Source organism: Lissotriton helveticus, chromosome 2_1, assembly GCF_964261635.1.
Source record: "Lissotriton helveticus chromosome 2_1, aLisHel1.1, whole genome shotgun sequence".
NCBI lineage: Eukaryota > Metazoa > Chordata > Amphibia > Caudata > Salamandridae > Lissotriton > Lissotriton helveticus.
The window spans coordinates 1003818565-1003839892 of record NC_136059.1 but is presented as its reverse complement, the minus strand read 5'-3'; the positions used below and the strand labels follow the sequence as shown (position 1 = coordinate 1003839892).

Here is a 21328-nt window from a genome sequence, read left to right as displayed (position 1 = left end):
CTTTCTGAAGCCGTGCTGTGATTGGTCCAGAAACCCAGAGTCCTCCAGAAAAGAAGTCAGATGCTGATTGAGATGGCATTCAAGCATTTTAGCTGGAGCCGGCAGCAACGATATAGGTCGAAAAATGTTAAGGATTTCCGGATCCAAAGTCGGCTTTTTAAGCAACGGCTTGACTATGGCCTTTTTCAAAACAGTAGGGAAGATGCCCTGGGACATGGCACAGTTCATTATCTCCAGCAGAGGGGGCAGCAGAGTTTCCCTGCACTCTTTCAAGATCTTCAAAGGGCAGGGATCCAAAGGCGAGCCTGACTTGGTTCTGTTTAGGAGAGAGTCTAGCTGCTCCAGTGTCAGGGGTGGGAAGTCAGATAAAACGTTGGTAGGGACTTTACCCCAGCAGTCTAAGGGTGGTTGGGACGGGGGTTGGGACGAGAGAGAAAGGGGACTCAATTGGGCTCTCTGAATTTCCAGAGTATGATAAATGTCCATCATTTTAGTATGAAAGAACTGCGCGATCCTGTCGCAGAGCTCTTGGGAACTTGTGATGGAATCAAGGGTTTGTAAGGAACATAAAGAGTCAACAATTTTAAATAGATCCCTCAAGGAGGTAAGGGAGGTATGATATGGGGTGGGATTCCGATGTAGGGGATGTTTCTGTAATCAAGTCTACTTGTGATAAGAGCCTGGGTGACTGTTAGTCTGGTGTTCAGTAGGATCCACTTAAAAATCTTGAATAGCATTTAGAGGTTGTGGAAGCATGATGAAGAGACAGTGTTGATCTGTCTGCTCATGGAGAAGCTACTGTCCAAGATGATCCTGACGTTCTTGGCATGGTCTGCGGGGGGGTGTGGTCAAATTCAGAGTGCCACCAGGAGGTGTCTCAGAGGGAGTGGTTGTTGCTGAAGATTAGGGCTTTGGTTTTGTCTGTGTTGAGCTGAAGGAAGTTGTTTTTCATCCAAGCATGCAGTTGGCGAAGTTTGATTTGGCAGTTCTGGTTGCGCCGGTAAGGAAAATGATCTTATCTAGGCATATCTAGGCTTCTGTGCTGATATCAAGAAATAGAGAGGAGGAGGGCAATGCAGCTATTCAAACCTCCTGTAAACAAATCATATATAACATACAAGTAGGGTGCTTGCAAAGAAGATCACAGATACATGGAGAGTACCACATCCTAAATTACCAGAGGGATTATCCGTTATCACTAAATTCAGTGGGGGTCAAATTAAAAAGGGAAGGCCATCCTTAATGGAAAAGGATGTCTCAAACACATTATAGTGTCATGCTTCATCAACCACAACCTCTCCCCACCCTGGTAAGATGGTACTACCAGTGTGGACTCAACCTCCACGAAGGCTTGGCGGTGGGAGGGAATTCTTACAAAAAGCTTACTGGACAGGACAGGATCCAGAAAATCTAAAAATACCTTAAAGTTCCTCAGTAATCACCTTTATTCATGAGGACTTTGGGTAGGAATAAAAACACTTAGATCATCGGGTAGGGAGCGCGTAATGACTCAAACCCGTCTGTTAGTCACCAACATGTTTCTGCCCTCAATAATTAGCCAAACTGGGCTGGAGCATTAGTCAAGACTCAAGGATCCCTACAAAAATAGCCACTAGGCTCAGTTTGTCCTTTCTGGTAATGCAGGTGCATCACCGAACAACATAATGACCCAAGTGAGTCCTACCTGTGTTTTTTACCAAATTATTCTCGTGGAAAACCCTATACTTTAGGGGTTACATGTAGGCTGGTCAGGGAGGGAGTGGTGTCCTTTGTAGTCACACTTGCATCAAAAGGTTTCCCACTCCAATGAACCTAATTGTTTCCATTCTATGCCATTGGTTTATTGAGCACTGGTTATGAGTTTGGGGGTCCAGTTGTTGCACAAGCAGTATGGAGTGCATGTATTTATTGAGCACTCTTTGATAAAAACGATTTGGGAGAAAGTTTTGTTTGTACTATAGAGGTTGCACATGTTTGAACATTTCATATTGAACATGCCGGCACAATACTGGACACATTTGTTGGTGTTTTTCAAAATATTTTAGTAGTATACATTTATCACACGTGGGTTTAACTCTGATTTTACATTGTAGTTACCCCTGAGGAAGGGCAGCACTTCCACGAAAAGCATTGGGATTAAATTCTACTCGTTCGATTGTACGAAATTTTTAACCTCTGTGTATCACATGAGTAAAGTCTGGCAGGCACTCGAACTTTAGCGGATAATGGAAACAAAATCCTTTTCAAATGTGTGGATCACTTTTTGACTGATGAAACCAATGTGATTAAAAATGAATGAAAATGTTTGAACTGCATCGGATGGTTTACATATACGTCAGCTGTGCATCCTAGTTTGGGGTGCCTGACGAGGCTCCAGCCTGGGAGCTGCATTACCGCACATGGACAGAGTGCGATCCAGGATAGCACACACCTATTACTGCCTTGCCAATTGAAACCACCTTGAAGAATATCATATGATGGTGTGCATTCTACCATTTCGGATACTTAATTGCTCTTCACCATTCAGCACATACAACTGTGAGCTCACATTGGTTATTCACTTTTTCTTTTTCAGAAAGCCTTACTTAAGAAAAGTGTGATTACACATACCTTATTTGTTATTCAATCTATGGAGAACACTGGTAAAAATCAGTTTTGAGGAAACTTACTTTTTGCCAGTGCCACTTAATGTACCAATTAAAAAACACACACCTGCAGCTCCTTTAGGTCACAAGTAGACCTACCCTGGTATAGAAGAACCATTTTATTTTCTCTTATCCTAAGCACGGGGCATTCTTTTTACTCTTTTTACCCTTCTTCAGGAGAACTTTTTTCAACATCACTTTTTCATGGTGGCATACAAATTTCCTTTGAATCACAAGGTCACGCGGTGATCCTTCCCTTGGTAACAACACCCAATTTTTTGAAAAATATATGTAGTAATAATACCTTTATGACAAAATGGTTTAATATCTTTTGTTTCATATAGCCTCAACAAAGCAATGGGCTTGCATGCCTTTACAGGGTGAAACACGTGTTGGCTATAACGTACGTAACAACGCAATTTTTTAACAATAATCAAAACACTGAACCAAGACCACACTTTTGCATGAACAGTATCCTTTCAAATGACAATAAAATCTTTGGAGGACACACTAATTTTCTCTTTGCATTATCCAGTTTTGAAGCAGCTTCTTCTCAACACAAGTTAAGAAAACTCTTACCAAAAAGCATTATGACATTCTTAAGTCCTCATTTGTTATTTACTTCCAAGCCTTTACCGGTGTTTATGCTTGGGCTCTAGGATCCATTTCTCCTATTTTTTTTTATTGCTCCTAATTTGGGTCTCTGCTACCTTAAGACTCAAACCTCAAAGAGAAAACTATAAGATATGTTTTTCCCGACCTTCTTCAGTTGGTGCCCACTAGTCAGGGCAACTGAAAATGGTGAGTAAAAAGACACCGAACAGAGGCATGTTTAGAATACCCACCTTACCTTGCACTCCAACTGCAGCTGTCCCATGACCACCTACCCAGCCCTTCCTTGTTTAAGCTCCCTCACTGGTCAGAGCAACATTTAGCACTACAACATTGTGTGATATAGGACACTGTACTATCCTGTGGATTCAAGATTGCCTTACCAGGGTACACCCATTAGACTAGGAATCCATTTATGGGCCTCTCTTCTTTTGTAAACCGATGAATCAGATTCGTTCTGTCTGTCTTTGTACTACTCATTGTTATACTTTTTAAGATCTTGACTACTATTTTGTTTCTGTATGTCAGGGCATCAGTCTTCAGAGGCACACCACAAGGTTAAGTTATTTTAAATAAGAATGTCATAAGGCTGCTATGCATTTCTTTTATCTACACACTTTTTGTTTTGGACCCAGAAGGCCCTATGAAAGTAATTTAAAATATATGACACTGCATTCAAGGGCAAGATCTTAATTTCTGAGAAATATATTGGCTCTGCGAGCCAAATACTTGTGGCACACCTTTGTGGAATCACCTCCTTTTTATTCAACATTTTCAATCCCTTTTAAAGAAATTTAGCAAAAACATCACATCCAATATATATTATTCCAAATATCCGTAGTTTCTAAAACAGCTTCTCACAGATTTTTGGGCAAGACGTCCCTTCTTAAGGCGGTATGAATTGTATTTAATAACGAAATAATGAGGAATCTTCAAACAGCATATCGAACTTGATATAGCCTAATAATACCTTATGTTACCTAGTTCCAATGAAATAAAGATGATGTGCCATTTCACTTGACTTATGCCACTGCATCAGTTTTCTTTTTCCAGCTTGGTCAACCTCCTGACTGGAAAGAAAATGGTTTTGATAGCGAAGGGCACAATATTTTAGTTATGTTTATCAAACTTTTTGTCTATTGTTTAAAACCAATAGCCCTTGTATTTGAAGATTCTCTATCCACCGGCACTCTTTACAGCAGTTTGCAGGCTAGGCTGCCTATTCATGATATTGATCATATCACGTCACATACTTGCACGTGTAACTGTGCAACATGGTAGCCATCTATTAAGGAATGTTTTGATATTGTAGACTTTTGATCCTTTATCTCATTGTTATATTTATGTTCAAAGTTCTTCATTTTCAGGAGACTTGATGTCTGCCTGACAATGACTGCAAGGGCATATTAAAAACATTGAATAAAAAGAATATTATTCCACAAATGTGTGCCACAAATATTTCTCATATTAGAGGGTAAGGTTGCCCATATGATGATGAAGTTGTTGCTATCAAGAAGGTGATTTGTATAGTTGGATTGCTTTGTTGAAGATAGTGGTTATTTCACCAATTTTAGTTGTGCATCCTCCTTGAGACACTGCCATATAATTAAGGACTCTTTCTGGCACTTGTGGCCGAGTACCTCCAATCTAAATCAGTTCTTCTTGCAACTGTCTGGCTGGTTTGCTCTGAAAACAAATATCATAACATGACTCCAGTCGCGTGAACTTCACTGGCTCTCCCATTCACTTCAGAATTCAGTTAAAAATCGGATGCCTCACCCACCCATCTCAATCTTACCTCACAGCTCTCCTTATCATTAGGGATGGACAATGAATTCCATTCCTCTGGTTGTGGTATCGCCGACTACAATCCAAACTCCACCAATGACTGCTTGGCAGAGATTAGAGATTTTTCTCTTGTACGGCTCGCCAACAGTAAGTTGATGAGCAAGACTTGCCATCCCCTAGCATGAATTTTGGACTGTAGAAGGGTGCCAGTTGAGTTTTTCCCAACACGGACTGTGGCGACAGTTCGTGGTGAGAAAGTTGACCCTCAAGTAGAAAATCTTCTTGAGCAGCAACAAAGGCAACTTGAGCAGCTGCGCCCTTTGGCATGCCGCTTGCACTGATATTTCAGCTCAGAACAAGCTCCTGACATTAAAATCAGTGCAAGCAGTGCAATGTGCTGATTTCCGCCCTTTCTCAGAACTCTGCAGAATCTCATGGTGTTTTCATTTAACCCCGCAGAATTCCACTGAGTAAAACTCCGTAAGTTCCACCAACCCCGACTCATTATCGTTGGCGAAGAGAGAAGACTTCGGAGAAAACACTGTCTTCTTTTGGAAACTCCTTCCTTGAGCACTTTACTAGAAATAAAATAATTGTATTCATGAGCTGCAACCAGCTTCTAGAACTCCTTTCTTACGTCCATACGAAACCAATTCGTCTTACCTTCAGGAAGTCACCTTCTCTACTCATGCCACATCTGGTATGCTCTTAGTGTTCTCTCCTCCTTGGCACTACTACTTATTCTGTATTTCATCTCTATTTGATATTTGTACTTTTTTAGTTATTCTCTAAAGTGCACTTACACATTCCTAATAAATCAGCGCTAAGACAAATTGTTAATATATAAATAAATACATTACACCCAGCCCTCTCCTCATGTGGGCCTTTTCTTCAACTGGTAGTCCTTCTCATTAATTTAATTAAACCTCTCCTCCTATGGTACTTAGCCAGGCGTCTAAGCAAAGAGTAGCAAGGTTAAGGGCATCTTCATGTGGTGGCAAACATGTTTGGGCCCTTAAGCAGACATCTTCCTGCTCTGAACCCCAATCACCCCAGCATAAACCTGACTCATCCAATGAAGAGATAAGTATCAACCTTGCTACCAACTATGTGTGAGTGATACCTCTGAGTAGGTGTACTTCAGGTAGCCACATTAACATTCTTCTGTTTAGTTATTGTGACTGTATCTAATGCCTGCCCTAAATTTGCTTTTGGGTGGGTCTCTGAAATATAGTACTGTAGTGTGTAGCTTCCATTCCTTGATTTCCCTAGTCCCACATCTGATTAGGCCTCTCATACTTACTTCTATAGTGTCAAGTTCACCACCTGGTTTGTTCTAACCCCACTTCTGCATTAGCCTCCCAGACCTACTGTTATATTGTTTAACTCCTTCCCCTTAATTATCCTAACTCTGGTCTAAGCCTGTCTATCTTCTAACTCTGCTTCTGGGTGAGCATCTCAGACCTACCACAGAAGTGTCTAGTTCCTCTCATATGTTCCCCTAACTTGCTCTGGGTAGGCTCTTAGACCAACTATTTTAGTGTTAGAACCTCCCTTCCCAAGATGATATAATATTAATTCTATGTGGTCCTCTCTGGCCTACTACAATAGTGTGTAGCTTCTCTTCTGGGATTGCCTAATCTGATTTTGGTGGGTCTCTGAGACCTAGTACTATAGCATATAAATCTCTTCCTGTATTGCCCTAGCTCTACCTCTAAGTAAGACTCTCAGACCAAATATTTTTGCCCACTGGGCAAGTCTTAGAGACCTCTGGTTTCCATATCATTCAATCAATCAATCAATCAGAGTATTTGTAAAGTGCGCTACTTACCTGTGAGGGTCTCATGGCGCTGAGGGGAGGGGGTGCCGCTACTGCTTGAAAAGCCAGGTCTTGAGGAGTCTTCTGAAGGCGAGCAGGTCCTGGGTCTGCTGTAGGTGGGTAGGGAGGGTGTTCCAGGTCTTGGCGGTGAGGTAGGAGAAGGATCTGCCGCCGGCGGTTGTTCATTGGATGCGGGGGACAGCGGCGAGGGCGAGGCTGGCGGAGCGGAGCTGGTGGGTGGGGGTGTAGAAGCTGAGTCTGCTGCTAAGGTAGGCTTCTCTGGTGTTGTGGAGTGCTTTGTGTGTGTGGGTGAGGAGCTTGAAGGTGATCCTCTTGTCGACGGGGAGGCAGTGTAGGTCTCTCAGGTGGGGGTGATGTGGCTGCGGCAGGGGACGTTGACAATCAGTCGGGCGGAGGTGTTTTGGATGCGTTATAGTCGTCGTAGGTGTTTGGCTGGGATTCCTGCATAGAGTGTGTTGCCGTAGTCCAGTCTGCTGCTGACGAGGGCCTGTGTCACCGTTCTTCTTGTTTTGGTCGGGATCCACTTGTAGATCCTGCAGAGCATGCAGAGTTGTAGCAGGAGGAGGAGACAGCGCCGACCTGTTTAAACATGGAGAGGGAGGAGCCGAGGATGAATCCTAGGTTGCGTGCATGGTCGGTGGGTGTCGGTGCTGTTCCCAGTGTGGTTGGCCACCAGGAGTCGTCCCAGGCCGAGGGGGTGGGTCCGAGGATGAGTACCTCCATCTTTTCCGAGTTCAGCTTCAGACGGCTGTTCCTCATCCAGTCGGCGACGGCCTTCATTCCCTCGTGGAGATTGGTTTTGGCGGTGTGCGGGTCCTTGGTGAGGGAGAGGATTAGCTGGGTGTCGTTGGCGTAGGAGATGATGTTGAGGTTGTGTTGACGGGCCACTTGTGCGAGGGGCCATGTAGACGTTGAACAGTGTCAGGCTGAGGGATGAGCCCTGGGGGATGCCGCAGATGATATTGGTGGCCTCGGATCGGAAGGGCGGGTGGCGGATGCTCTGGGTTCTGCCGGAGAGGAAGGACGTGGTCCAGTCAAGGGCCTTCTCTTGGAGTCCAGCTTCTAGGAGGCGTGTTTTTAGAGTGCGATGGCAGAACGTGCCGAAGGAGGCTGACAGATCCAGGAGGATGAAGGCTGATGTTTCGCCGTTGTCTAGTTGGCGCCTGATGTCGTCTGTGGCGGCGATGAGGGCTGTCTCGGTGCTGTGGTTACGTCTGAATCCGGACTGGGAAAGGTCTAAGATGTTGTTGTCTTCCAGGTGGCGGGCCAGTTGCATGTTGACGATTTTCTCGATGATCTTCACTGGGAACGGGAGCAGGGAGATGGGCCGGAAGTTCTTGAGGACCTTGGGGTCCGCCTTGGGCTTCATGAGGAGGGCGTTGATTTCGGCATGTTTCCAGCCTTCCGGGAATGTCGCTGTTTCGAAAGGAGATGTTGATGACCTTCCATAGTTGGGGTGCGATGGCAGCGTCTGCTTCGCTGAATACGTGGTGCGGACACGGGTCTGACGGAGATCCTGAGTGGATGTAGTTCATCACCTTGCGTGTCTTGTCGTCGTTGACGTTGGACCAGGAGGTCAGGCGGTTGGCGCTGGTGGTGTTCACAGGGGAGGTGGGGTTTGGCATAGTCGGGGCAGTCATGGTGTTGAAGCTGTCATGGATGTCAGCGATCTTGCGGTGGAAGAAGATGGCTAGTGAGTCGCACAGTTATTGTGAGGGCGGTATGTCGTTGGCGTTGGCTCTGGGGTTTGAGAGTTTCTTTACGATGCTGAAGAGTGCTTTGCTGTCGTGTGCGTTGTTATCCAGGTGGTCGTTGAAGGAGGATCTCTTGGCTAATCTGATGAGGTGGTGATGTCTGCAGGTGGCGTTCTTGTGGGCTGCGAGGTTGTCCGGAGTGCGTTCGTGGAGTCATATCTTCTCCAGCTTCTGGCATGCGCGTTTGGAAGTCTGCAGCTCGTCGGTGAACCAGGTCGCTCTCTTGCTGGGGTGGTTGTTGGAGGGTTTCTTGAGTGGGGCGAGGGTGTTGGCGCAGTCTTCGATCCACTGTCTGAGGTTGCGGGCTGCAATGTCTGGGTTGGCGGGGTCGGTGGGTGGGTTTTGGGCAAGGGTGGTGATCAGCTGGTCTTCGGTGACTTTGCTCCAGCAGCGGCAAGGTAGCTGTTGGGTGCGGTGGTGCGTGGTTGGTTTGTTGAAGGTGAAATGGATGCAGTGGTGGTCGGTCCAGTGGAGTTCGGTGGTGTGGTCGAAGGCGAAGTGGATGCCTGTGGAGTAGATGGAGTCTCGCGTGTGGCGAGTGGGTGGGTGTGGCGACGAGTTGCCTGAGGCCGAGGTTGGCGAGGTTGTCGATCAGGGTGGCGGAGTTGGTGTTGTTGTTGTTGTCGAGGTGGAAATTCAGTCCGTGGAGGCGAGTGCGTGGGTGCTGGTGAGGTCGGCGATGGAGTCGCTGAATTGAGCTCGGGGTCCGGGCGGTCTGTAGATGAGTGTTCCTCTGAGGGTGGTGTTGGCGTCGGTGTGGATCCGGGAGTGCAGTTGATCGGCGGTGTTGAGGGTGTCGTCTGGGTGGGTGGCGACCTTGAAGGTGGACTTGTGCACAATGGCTATTCCTCCTCTGATTCTGTTGGCGCGATCCCTGTGGGTGATCTTGTAGCCATCCAGGATGGCTATGGCGATGTCAGGCGCCAAGGAGTCGTTCCACCAGGTCTCGGTCAGGAAGGCCACGTCTGGGGCGGAGGTGTCAAGCAGATCCTAGAGCTCGACGGCGTGTTTGCATGCGGAGCGGGTGTTGAGGAGTATACAGCAGAGGTGGTTGGGTCCAGTCCTTGGAGGTTTGATGGTTCTGTCGCAGGTAAACCTGCAGGTGTGGCAGGAGAAAGGTCCGTGAGTCTGTTTCGGGGCGGCTTGGAAGCAGGTGTGGTGTCGGCCGGCGTTGATTGCGTAGAGGGTGCTGGCGTCGTAGCGGAGTCTGGTGTTGTGGCGTTCACGGGGTCCAGGAGTTCTGGGGTTCTGGCACTGGGCGCGGTTCAGGCACGGATGGGCGCAGACGGGCTTGCCTTTGGCGCATCTTTGGCGCACCAGCTGCGTGGCCACTGCTCGAGGTCTCCATAAGAGGGGGAGAGGGAGGGAGGAGCAGCTGGGAGGCGGGAGAGGGGTGGCCAATGGGAGCAGGGGGGCGGTGCAGCAGGGACGCAGCGGCGGGAAAGGAGCGGGAAGTGGCGGGAACCAGGCGGGCAGCAGGAAGCAGGGCATGAGGCAGCCGGCGGCTGTGTGGTGGCGCGGGAAGCGACCTGCCTGCGAGCGGGGTCAAAGGTTGCTCCTACGCCACTGCGCGGCCCCTTTAAGAGGGGGAGAGGGAGGGAGGAGCAGCTGGGAGGCGGGAGCGGGGTGGCCAATGGGGAGCAGGAGGGCGGGGCCGCAGGGACGCAACGGCAGGAAAGGAGCGGGGAAACGGCGGGAACCAGGCGGGCGGCAGGAAGCAGGGCACAAAGCAGCAGGCAGCTGTGAGGTGGCGTGGGGAGTGACCTGCCTGTGAGAAGAGTCAAAGGTCGCTCCTACGCCACTGCGTGGCCGCCTTAAGAGGGGGAGAGGGAGGGAGGAGCAGCTGGGAGGCAGGAGCGGGGTGGCCAATGGGACGCAGTGGCGAGAAAGGAGCGGGAAACGGCGGGAACCAGACGGGCGGCAGGAAGCAGGGCACGAGGCAGCTGGCGGCTGTGTGGTGGCATGGGGAGCGACCTGCCTGCGAGCAGGTTACCCAATTTAATAATTTTGTCTTTGATATTGTTATAATATCCAGAACAAATCGCCCATTTTATTGGTCCCAGCAAACTTCCTGACCATAATCAATGGTTAAGATGCAATGGGCCATGTGCTCAACAAAACTGCCAAAATTCTTGAAAATGAGATTGCTCAAAGTTGTCCACCATTATGTATGAATAGAGGTCTAACTTCCTTCTGCCCCTCCCTCACTCATATCCATCACCTTCTATTCCACCCCTAACCCAACACCTTCCTTATTTCCCGATTACTCCATCTAAACTATCTCTCCTGTGCCGACTTCCATCTTCATGTCTCCCTGAAGGCAACCTGATCACCATGTTCCCAACCTCTCATTTGTCTCAAATCACTCTTGCATGTTGTTCAAGTCTATCCATACGCATCAAGTCTCTCTCTTCCCAACTACATATACACCTCTCTCAACTAACTCCCTTTTCTCTCCTGTGCTCTGTCTCCCACTACAAATCCCAAACGCAACTTTTTGTTGACCACTTTCCAGCTTCCAGCCGCAACATTTATCATGAAGATACATAACTGGTCTAGCAGTAGCATGTCCTACTTTTCTTAAGGAATTGTAGTCTACTCCTCTCCTCACCTAACTCTGTCTTTTCATATTGTTAAACCCTATTCCTAACTCCCTTGTTACTCCAATATCTTTCCCTATCTTTCCTCTATCCACTCCCCTCACAGCAGTTCTGGTGTATATGGCTCTACCGTTCCTTCTCTCCAAACCCACTAACTTTGCTAGTTAGAATACTGGAACAACTCAAAGAACCATGCAACACATCATGCTCACAGCCTTTGCAGCCACACCTGCTGTAGCTGCGACACGAGCTATAAAATGAGCTCCAGCATGAGTACCATTGTAAATTCCAACTTGGAATTCCAAAGACAAAACATCTGGTCCTGACCTAATGTTGTACCATCTCACACACTAGATATGTGCAAGTATCAATCAGATGAATCTTTGAAAGACATGTTTACAGATGTGCCCACAAAGAGACCTATGAAACAAATCCAATTATAAGGCCAATATGTAGTCCCTTAAAGAACTTCAGCATTCGACAGGATTCAACTAGCCACTGCCCAAATATAATTCAAACCAACTATCAAGCAAGCTAGTAAATGCAAGATCTCTAAGTTAGATCATTAATCATATCTATGAGCTATCAGCAGACTTCAAACTTGACATACTTTTCATCGCTGATATGTTGCTTGATGTTCACCTTCTATGCAAAGATATTTCCAAAGGGGACGTAATACACAATCCTCTTCAGGAATTACCCTTATCTTAAGGACAAACAGTGATCGACAGAAATACCAGGCCTGCATCAATTACTCTATTTTGTAGCTACTTTGGATAACACTATTCAAACAGCTGGCTTGACAATCCAGCCCTACGCCAGACCTCTTTGCTTTCTAACATTAAAGCACTCCGCTTCTACCAATTGGTCTGAAATCAAACCCGTTCAGCCTGCACCAGCTTGATGCCATATTCAAACTAATAGGTTTATTCTTGCTCACTGGCTGGAAAAAACTCCATTACATAGAATACTTATCAGATCACCCATTTCTCACGGAACATTAACACAGCAACTAACGATTCTATAAGCAGTAATATATTCATACCTATTAGATCTTACAAGAAATTCAGTGTAAACTCATTCCAAGAATCCTTTTCCATCCCAAAACCTGTGACTGGAAATAGCTGTGAAACAACTCCATCAGTGGTTAACCTGGGCCTTTGACTTGGTGACCCTTCTGAAAATTATATGCCTGAGACATAACAGGACAAACAGCTAGTTCATCTACAATGTAAAAGTACAAAAAAACAAAGGTCAGATCTTGAAAGACTTTGGAGGTATCCACTCAACCTAATTAATACAAAGTGGCTCCAAAAGTGAAACAGAATCAACCAAACCTCCATCAAAAATGCCAAAGGCTGCCACTAAGCACAACACATCTTGGAGACTTCATAAACATAAGGAGCTCTTCAGAATGATCAATGAATTATGAAACCTGAATCTGATATTAGTTCATAAAAACACTGCTGGAACTCTGTGATACCTTAGCAAAACATTTCCACAAGAAAGCATCTAACATCAAAGCTTATTTCCATTCAGAACCAAGCAACATCCACTTAAAATCTCCCCAACCAAATCAGGCTACTCTGAATCCCCAACCCACATTGTGCCTATTAAACCTACTGACATAAAAAGAAACTCATTAAAGACATAAACATGGCTGGTTATGTCACTACTACTTGAGTTCCTTGCTGCATACTGACTAAAGAAACTCCTCCCTAACACACCTGTCCAAAAGAAACAGTGATTTGACCCAAGCTGACCAAGCTAACTACAGACTTAGAGCACAGGGAACTTTCCTAGGTAAACTCATTGAAAAGGTAGCGTTTGTCAGATAGCCACTTTCATTGAACATAGCGATTTTCAGTCAGACCGAATGGGATCATACCATGGAAACAACATACCAGCAGTAATCTCAATTTGGGACAATCTTAAAATCTCTGTCGACAACAATGTAGTTGCTGCTCCATGATTTCTTGACCTATTATTAGGTTCTGATGTAGGGTGACCCACTAGCTACCAGATCTAATGCTATATGACGGTGGGATACAAGGACACGCTACTGAACCAGATACAAAATCGACCTCACAGTACTGGCACCAAATTGTCTCTGTATCACCGATGAATCTTTCATCCTTCTCAAGTTCAGCAAGTGTTTCCCAAGGGCTATAATATCACATCCTTACTCTTCAGAATTTGCCTACTCCCTCATCTGAAACATGTGAACTTTTTTAACCACAACTACTACAACTAAGCATATGACACTAAAATCATTTTAAACATCAAAAAGCCCTCACAGGTCAGATCTTCAATAATCAGGGGATTCTTGTTAATTGTGGATCAATGGATGCTAGAGAATCATTTCAAGCTCAATTCTTCAAAAACAGAAAATACTCACCTCTAGCTTACAGAAAAACTACAGCTCCATATCCACTTGACCCAGAATATGGGTCAGACGGCTATCGTTTTGACTGAAGTGAAAAACCTTGTAGCGATTAAGGACTCTAACACCTCTCTTCAATCCCAAAGTGACTAGTGAACCATTTTACACAATGAGAATCCTACAAACCATTTACCTCAACCTGGGTTTCTTATATACAGCTCTAGTATGGGTCTCTCTAATTCGAGTAATAGAAAGACTGGACTATGTCGATAGACTGTAGGTTGGCCTGATTAAAAACTCAAATTCCAACCTACAATAAATTCTGAAACCTGCAGCTAAAATAGTTTGCAACCGAAACAGAAGGTGCCATATTGGCCCTGCATTCAAAGTGCTACACCGGGCAGAAGTACATATTTATTTCAATACCATCTGCTGTGCACAATGGGTAGCTGCTTTCCAGTACCAACATACAAATTATAGAAATAATTTCAAAGAAGCTCAAATCCATGAAACATCATTTGTAATTTAGAAGAGCGAGAACGTCATAGCTGTTTGCATAACATAGGAGTCAAGTACCAGTAAAGCCACCACCCTTATTGATTTGTATATACTGCTTCTGAGTCTATCCTCACACCTATTGTCTTCACTTAATTTCACACTCATCGCTTTCTGCTGGAAGTGTAAAATGTAATCACTCACTGATGCATTATCCTACTTGCAGACTCTCTGGACATCATACATGGCACTAATAAAGAACATGGCTACCAACACCTTTCTGTCATTCATGCACCTCAGCTCCAGAACCATTGACCATTGGTCTGCAGAGCACTTTAATCTTCAACAACTATTTTGGTCTGCCATGGAACCAACACAAGTGCCATACTGTGAGAGAGCTCTCAGCACACTTTGAATCTGGGTATGGGAGGTGGTGGAATAACTGAGGCAGATTAAAAGGTAGTGGAGATAAGGAACCAGAGGCCTGGGAGAAGAGGAGGATTCATAGAGGGCTGGCACTGGTTGGATAATGTTTGACCTGCAAACGCTCTCAAAATGAAAATTGGGCAAACAGTTCATCCAAGGTGTGTCATTCATGTTCCCCTCTTTCCTATGTCTTTGTAGTGGATTGCCTCATGCCTCTGTACCTACCTGTAAACCACCAGAGAATTCTCTCTTTTTCACAATGCGCCTCTCATCCTATTCCTCTTTCAAATTTACCAGTGTCCTTTCCCTCACTGTCATGGATTTAAATGCCATAACTCTCACCTTCTCTTGTAGCCTCAGGAGTCATGTTCTTCTTTCCATGACATTGCCACTAAGATGTCTTCTTTGTCCATGGCATTCTCATTGCCCACAGAGTCAAGACCTTGTTTCTCATTCTCCAGAATCATGTCCATCTACTTCTACAGTTTTGCCTAAGATTGCATTTCCAATCCTGTCACTCCTTTCACCATTGACTTCAGAATTCTGCTTTTCTCATATTCATTGCCTCTGCAGTCCTATGCCACTATTCCATTGCCAACAATGCCTGTCCCTCTTTGTCATCGTCCCCATAGTCCTGTCATTCACATTTTCATATTGCGTCTAGACTTTATTATACTTCCCTTTCTCCTTGTTTCTAGTCATTTGCCTCTTTTCGTTACATCAATTTTCTTCTTTTATACAACTTCCTTTTTGGCCCTATACCTTTCTAGTTTAACTGTATTTCTCATTTACACATGGTTCCTGTACCTTGCCTTACTCTGGCATAGCTGCAGCTCCCAGCTCTAAAAAGGGATCACCCATTTGCGAACAGGACCCTTTAGGTGGATTCTGCTATGTGGTGCAGATAGTCACAGCTCGGGCTATTATGGTTGCGGGGTTGTAATGTCTTTTGCAGCAAAAGGGCTAGTGAAACAGCCAAGTTGATGGGTGGGCGCATTCAAGACTCCATATAACGGGTAACCCTCAGCTAATGAAAATGAGATGAGAGTCATGGAGAAAAATAAAGCAGATGAGCATGTGATTTAGGGGTGTATACTTTGACAAGCCCTAATGTAGCCGCTGCCCACCAAAAAAAGGGTAACAGAGCAATTACATTTTAGCATACTGGGAGGAGAAACCAGCTCACTTGTAAAACGTTGACTTTGTCTAAATAAAATAGGACAGTGGCCCATCAATTTGATGAGGTTTTATGTTCTAAACTCATGTATGCACCTTGCTATTGATATTTGCTGTATTACTATGTACAATGTCAGTTTTTTTTAAACTTGTAATCAATATAAATATACACTAAATGAACAACTTGAACAAATAGATTTAGATGTTGTGCACCCACAATCTTCTCTTAAGACAGTGTTGGCAGAACTGGCTTCTATCTTCTTTAACAGTCGTAAGGAATCCAGATTAAAGACATGCATGATTCAAGATCCTTGTACTCACTTACCAGTGAGGTAACGTAAATGGCACAAAGGATGAATGCCTCAAGACTTCATTGATAAATGCTTCAGTGTAATGTAATTTAGTTCTGTCTTCAAACCTTGGGAGCCTGGTGTTTCCAATCTGTTCATCTGCAAAGAAAATAGCAGCTTGTTTGCCTGTATTTAAAACCATGTTTCATTTAGGTCAATAATTTATAAATATTAAACTGTTCTCTTATATTGATGTTACCAATTTCTTCATGGATCTTGATTTGCGCTTCAGGACAGTGAAACAGATACAGAACTATCCACTGAAGAGCAGATGATACAGTGTCGAAACCTAGGGAAAACAAAGGGATATTTATTCTGCATGGTTAAAGCAAGCATGCTATGTATTATTTATGACAAAGGTGTCAAATGTAAGGTCTTGGAGGGCAGGATAAATCCCACACCTTCAGATAATCACCTAGTGTATCGGTGATTTCCGTTGTGTTTAAATGTTTGTTAAGGTTCCTTATTTGGATATCATAATGGTCTGGCATGGATCAGGCACTCTTGCGCTCTCTTTGAAAATCCATAGAATAGAAATATGTGTTGCCAGGCGTTAAATAATTCTCAAAATTCTAATAGCTTTCAGCCATGCTATGACATTTCAATGCAAAAATGATGATGGAAGATTAAATGAAAGGGAGGGGGGAGAGACAATCAAAGGGAAATAAAGGTTAACTCAATAGTTATTTTGACTGTACAGTGGAGACCTTGTAATGATGGTTGTTCATGACTTGTCCAGCCTAGACCACTAGGAAAGTATCCATTTTCAAACTAGGCTTGCTCTTGCTAGACAATCCTTAAAGAATTCAAGTCAATTAGATATCTCAGAGGGTTGGACTGCAAAATGACTGATGTACACAGGACCCAATCAAGAAAGGTATTACCGATCTTTTATATCAGAAAGAGAAATGAGAGAAATGACAGATGAAGAAAACCGCAGACCCCATGAGAAGGTCAGTAGCACCATTCACTGTGGGTGAAACCTGTATTGGATAGAAGGGAGGTCCATGTATCTTATAGGATGATTAACCTTAGAACTGTGAACAAGTATAAGTGATTTTTGCTAAAATACAACAAGAAAGCATGTTTTCGTTCCAATATTCACTTCTGCTCTGAATTAGGAATTCAATCCGTAAAATGGTTTCTGGGAAGGCATGCTGAACCAGGAAAAGACGAAAACACATGCTGTCATCATGTGGGCATTTAAAAACCTTTAAACCATACTATTGCCTGCCACTATCTCCCAGGGTCAGTTTTATTGAGTTGATTCACTCGGTCTGAAGATTTTTAGCTGATAATATAACTGATGTTCCATTGCGACCTGTTTAAAGAACAATTACTTAAGTGCTGTCTGGCAGTTTTGCTACTTAAGTACTTTTCAAATAACAAAGACAATTTTTACCTGCTCCGAAGAGGTCCCCAACTGTAGACATTATTTGCTCCTTGCTTAATGGTTTGTCTTTTTTCACAAAGTCCGATGAGGGCATCAGTAATATCTCTAATACAGTTCTAAAATAAATAGAACCATTGGTCATTTATTTGCAGAAATCCATATCCATCACAATGTGTTATATCAGTTTGAAAAACCAGACCTGTTACAGTATACTAGACTTAGATTTCATATGGTCACTTAATATTAAATAATGTGGCCACTTTGCCATATCCATTTACATTTTTGCATGGCACTGCAACCAGTGAGTGAAATTATTGTATAACAAATGGCTTTTATGTAAAATAATAGTCAAACAACCTGACCTTTAAATATATTCAATTCAACCATTAATGCTAAATACATTTTTATAGACATTGGAAATTTGTGTTATGCACCTTGTAATGGGACCGCAAAGTGGATTCCAATAATCTTTCTGCACCTACAAATCAATCGAGCTCGGGTAACAAGAGCTCTTGTGATCTCTTTTTTTGACGCTTTCAGTGTAATTTAAAGATGAAATCCCAAAAAACATCACTGTGGTGAGGGGTATTGCGGGGATGGGGACAGCCACAATTGGGGGAATGGGGCCTAAAGGGTCAAGGCTACAGAGCACGCTGGACAAACTTGGTGGTAGGGTACGGGCTAACTGCCTCGAGTGGAAGTCACCCCTTTATTTATTACCTCCTGTCTGCGCCCGGCGGGGAGGATGAATGTGCAACGTTGTATGGTAGTGGCCGACTGCCTCACTACATCCCTCCTAACCTTTAATTCCAATCAACCAACAACAAAACACAAAGGGTACTGTCCGCCACACCAGTGGTTGTATTCACAGTGTCCTGTGGGAGCATACAAAGTCTCTCAGTCTGTAACTCGGTCTGGGGATTTCTCCTAGCAGGTACGGATTTGCCCTCTGCAACTCTTCCAATACCTCTCCTTCAGCACAGCTCATGTCTCACTCCAACACCCTTTCTCCTCCTTCCTCAGCCATGGCAGGTTAGATTTCGGTTTCATTGTTCATCTCCGTGGCTCTGCTGCCACCAGCACCTCCAGGCAACTGCTGCAGCGATGCTGGGGGCTCTCGTTCTCTTGTTCCGTCTGTCGGCTAGACTTTTTTGAACCACAACACATTCCTCGCTACTCTCCTCCTTCCATTTTTAGCCATGATCAGAGTCCCTTTCACCCCAACCACAGTCCAAATGGTGTTTTGAATTTAGACCCTTGGTGGCGGCTCTTTATCACCACTTGATCGCCAATCTGTAAGTGCACCTTCTTCGCCCTCCTGTAATGGTTGGCTGTCTATCCCCTTGGTTGCTCCATGATGAGGCATACAGTGAGATGCTAAGTCAGAAAATCACTGACTACTTGAGATACAATGCTGGCACATGCCAGTCCCCAGTTATTTTATGGGAAGCGTTTAAGCCCACAATTCGGGATGCAGCTATAAGTTACCGCACCAGGGAAAAGCGAAGCCGCCTGGCTCAGGTGCAAAACCTAGAGAACAGGCAAGAAGAGCTCCAATCCCTTGTAGTGGGAGGTGCAGATCCCACTGACTGCCGGAACCTCCTGCACATGCAACAATTGCTCCATCCGGCTCGTACTGACCGTGCCAAAGACGCCTGGCTGGCCACCCAGCATAGGATCTACTAATGGGGCATTAAGTCTAGCCAAATGCTTCATAGGCTCTGTCAGGCTAGAGTGGCCCGACACAGGTACCCCTTCTGCGGTCCCCTGTGGGAGTTGCCTGCGTCTCCCCTGAGGCAGTTGTTCAGGCCTTTTCTGATTTCTATGCAGCATTATACGAAGAACAGGAGGTCATTACCGAACCCCTTATAGATGCCTTTTTTCGTGGATATCCCTCCCCGTCACCTTTTGGACGAGCAATGCTCTGCCCTGGAGGAGCCCATTTCTTTAGATGAGCTGCGGTCGGCTCTATCCAACATCCACCCAGGTCGTGCGCCGGGCCCAAACGGGTTCCAATATGACTTCCTGCAGCCACATTTGGAGACTCTGGGACCTCAGTTGCTCAAGGTGATACGCGAAGCCTCGAAGAAGCAGATTTTCCCCCTGGACTTGAGACATGCGGAGGTTGTAGTTTTTGTTAAACCGGGCAGCCCGCTAGACGACCCAGGCTCCTACCACCCTATCTCATTATTACATTTCTGTAGGGGTGGGTGGAAATCGCATAGTCGCGGTACGCAAAGCTCAGCAAAATGGTACAAAATCTCCACGAGCACGCAAAAGTTCAGCGAACATGCGGTATTGCTTGTTCGCGTGTTCTCGATGTATATTTCCTGTTCGCGAATGCTATTTGCGTGCTCGGGGAGAAATATCTTGCGAACACGCATTTCAAAAGCTCGAACAAGCAAAAAATTCTGCGAAGCCACAGATCGCAGAATTTTTGGCAAATCCGCCACATTACCCAAATTCCGCGAGATGATCGTAATTTACCGCCCAGGCCTAATTTTGAACCCAAACTGCTAGGGGAGATTCTGGCAGACCACCTCCGCACTTGTATACAGGATTCGGTGCACCCAGACCAGTCTAGCTTCATGCCACAGCGGTCTACCAGACATAATATCAGACGAGCTGACAGCGCGGTGGCAGAAGCTCATCGTTTTTGGCATCCTGCAGCAGTCCTGCTGGCCGATATCGGCAAGGCGTTCGATTCGTTAAGTTGGACGTACCTCTTTAAGCTCTTGGAGGCAGTTAACTTAGGTCCCCACTTCAGGGCATATGTGAAATTGCTTTATACAGACCTCACTGCATCAGTCCGTGTGGCTGGTCACTGCTCGGCCCCCTTCCCCATTCGGAGGGGCACTAAGCAGGGTTGTCCGCTCTCCCCACTGTTGTTCGCACTGGCAATTGAGCCCCCGGCCGCATGGGTCCACCTGGACTCCAGCCTACGGGTCTGGACTGGGCTCCGGAGTGCTCAGATAGCATTGCACCTCACGCCCTGTTTTTTATGTCGGATCCATGGGTCTCCTGGCCCCGGGTGCTGCAGATTCAGCAGGTCTTCGGGGAAAACTCCGGTTTCTACCCTAACCCGTCCAAACCCAGTCTGTTTTCTATTTGTGTGGAACAGCGGTCCCAAGCTTGGGCCTCACAGTTGATAGTGGCTGGGGCAGGCTTCCGGTACCTCGGGGTGTTTATTACGTGGTGCCCAACCAAAGCATGGGCACGAAATATTGCTCCGTTGCTACCCACAGTTCGGGATGAGACGACGGTGTGGTCCCAACTCCCCCTCTCGTTATATGGTAGCTCAGCCATTTTTAAAATGGTGTCTTTCCCTCACCTGCTCTATAGGCTGCAAAATTACCCACTTCCAATCCCCCCGTTGTAGTTTCATTAAATAAATGCATTACGAAATAGGTTTCTCTGGGGGGAGGAGGGGTTTGGGTGGCGCTCACAAGCTGTATCCAATCTACATACTGTTGTGGGATAGCTCGGGCGGATTTTCGGGCTTATTACTGAGCATCGCATCTCCTAGTAATAAACGACTGGTGGTACGGCTCACAGTCGGACACAGCTTATGCCGTGGAATGACTCTTCATGCCCGAAACCCTGCTGCTAGGTCTATGTCTATGTACTGTTTCTTGTAGAGCGCATATATCACCCAAAGGTCTCATAGTGCTTTGCCGAGACTCAGGCACATACAGAGAAGAAGGTTTAGAATAGCCAGGTCTTAAGAGATTTATGAAACTTTGAATTCTCAATCTCAATTTGTAGATGTATGGGAACCCTTACCCTGAGCCAAGCTGGTTGCTGCATTTCGGACCCCCATTGGAATCGGATTTCGGACCTTATCCCAGAGGATTCCTTGTTCCCGA

At 45.4% G+C, this 21328-nt stretch overlaps 1 pseudogene across 1 annotated transcript in view; it reads right to left on the bottom strand.

Annotated features, from left to right (window-relative positions):
- Positions 1–21328, bottom strand: part of LOC144818401 (cytochrome P450 1A1-like) — a 280430-nt pseudogene that overhangs the window by 54567 nt on the left and 204535 nt on the right. The window contains exons 3-5 of the transcript XR_013607098.1: positions 17472–17578; positions 16269–16358; positions 16045–16168 (exon numbers count right to left, since the gene is read on the bottom strand). The product of XR_013607098.1 is annotated as a cytochrome P450 1A1-like (transcript). The remainder of the gene's footprint in view (positions 1–16044; positions 16169–16268; positions 16359–17471; positions 17579–21328) is intronic.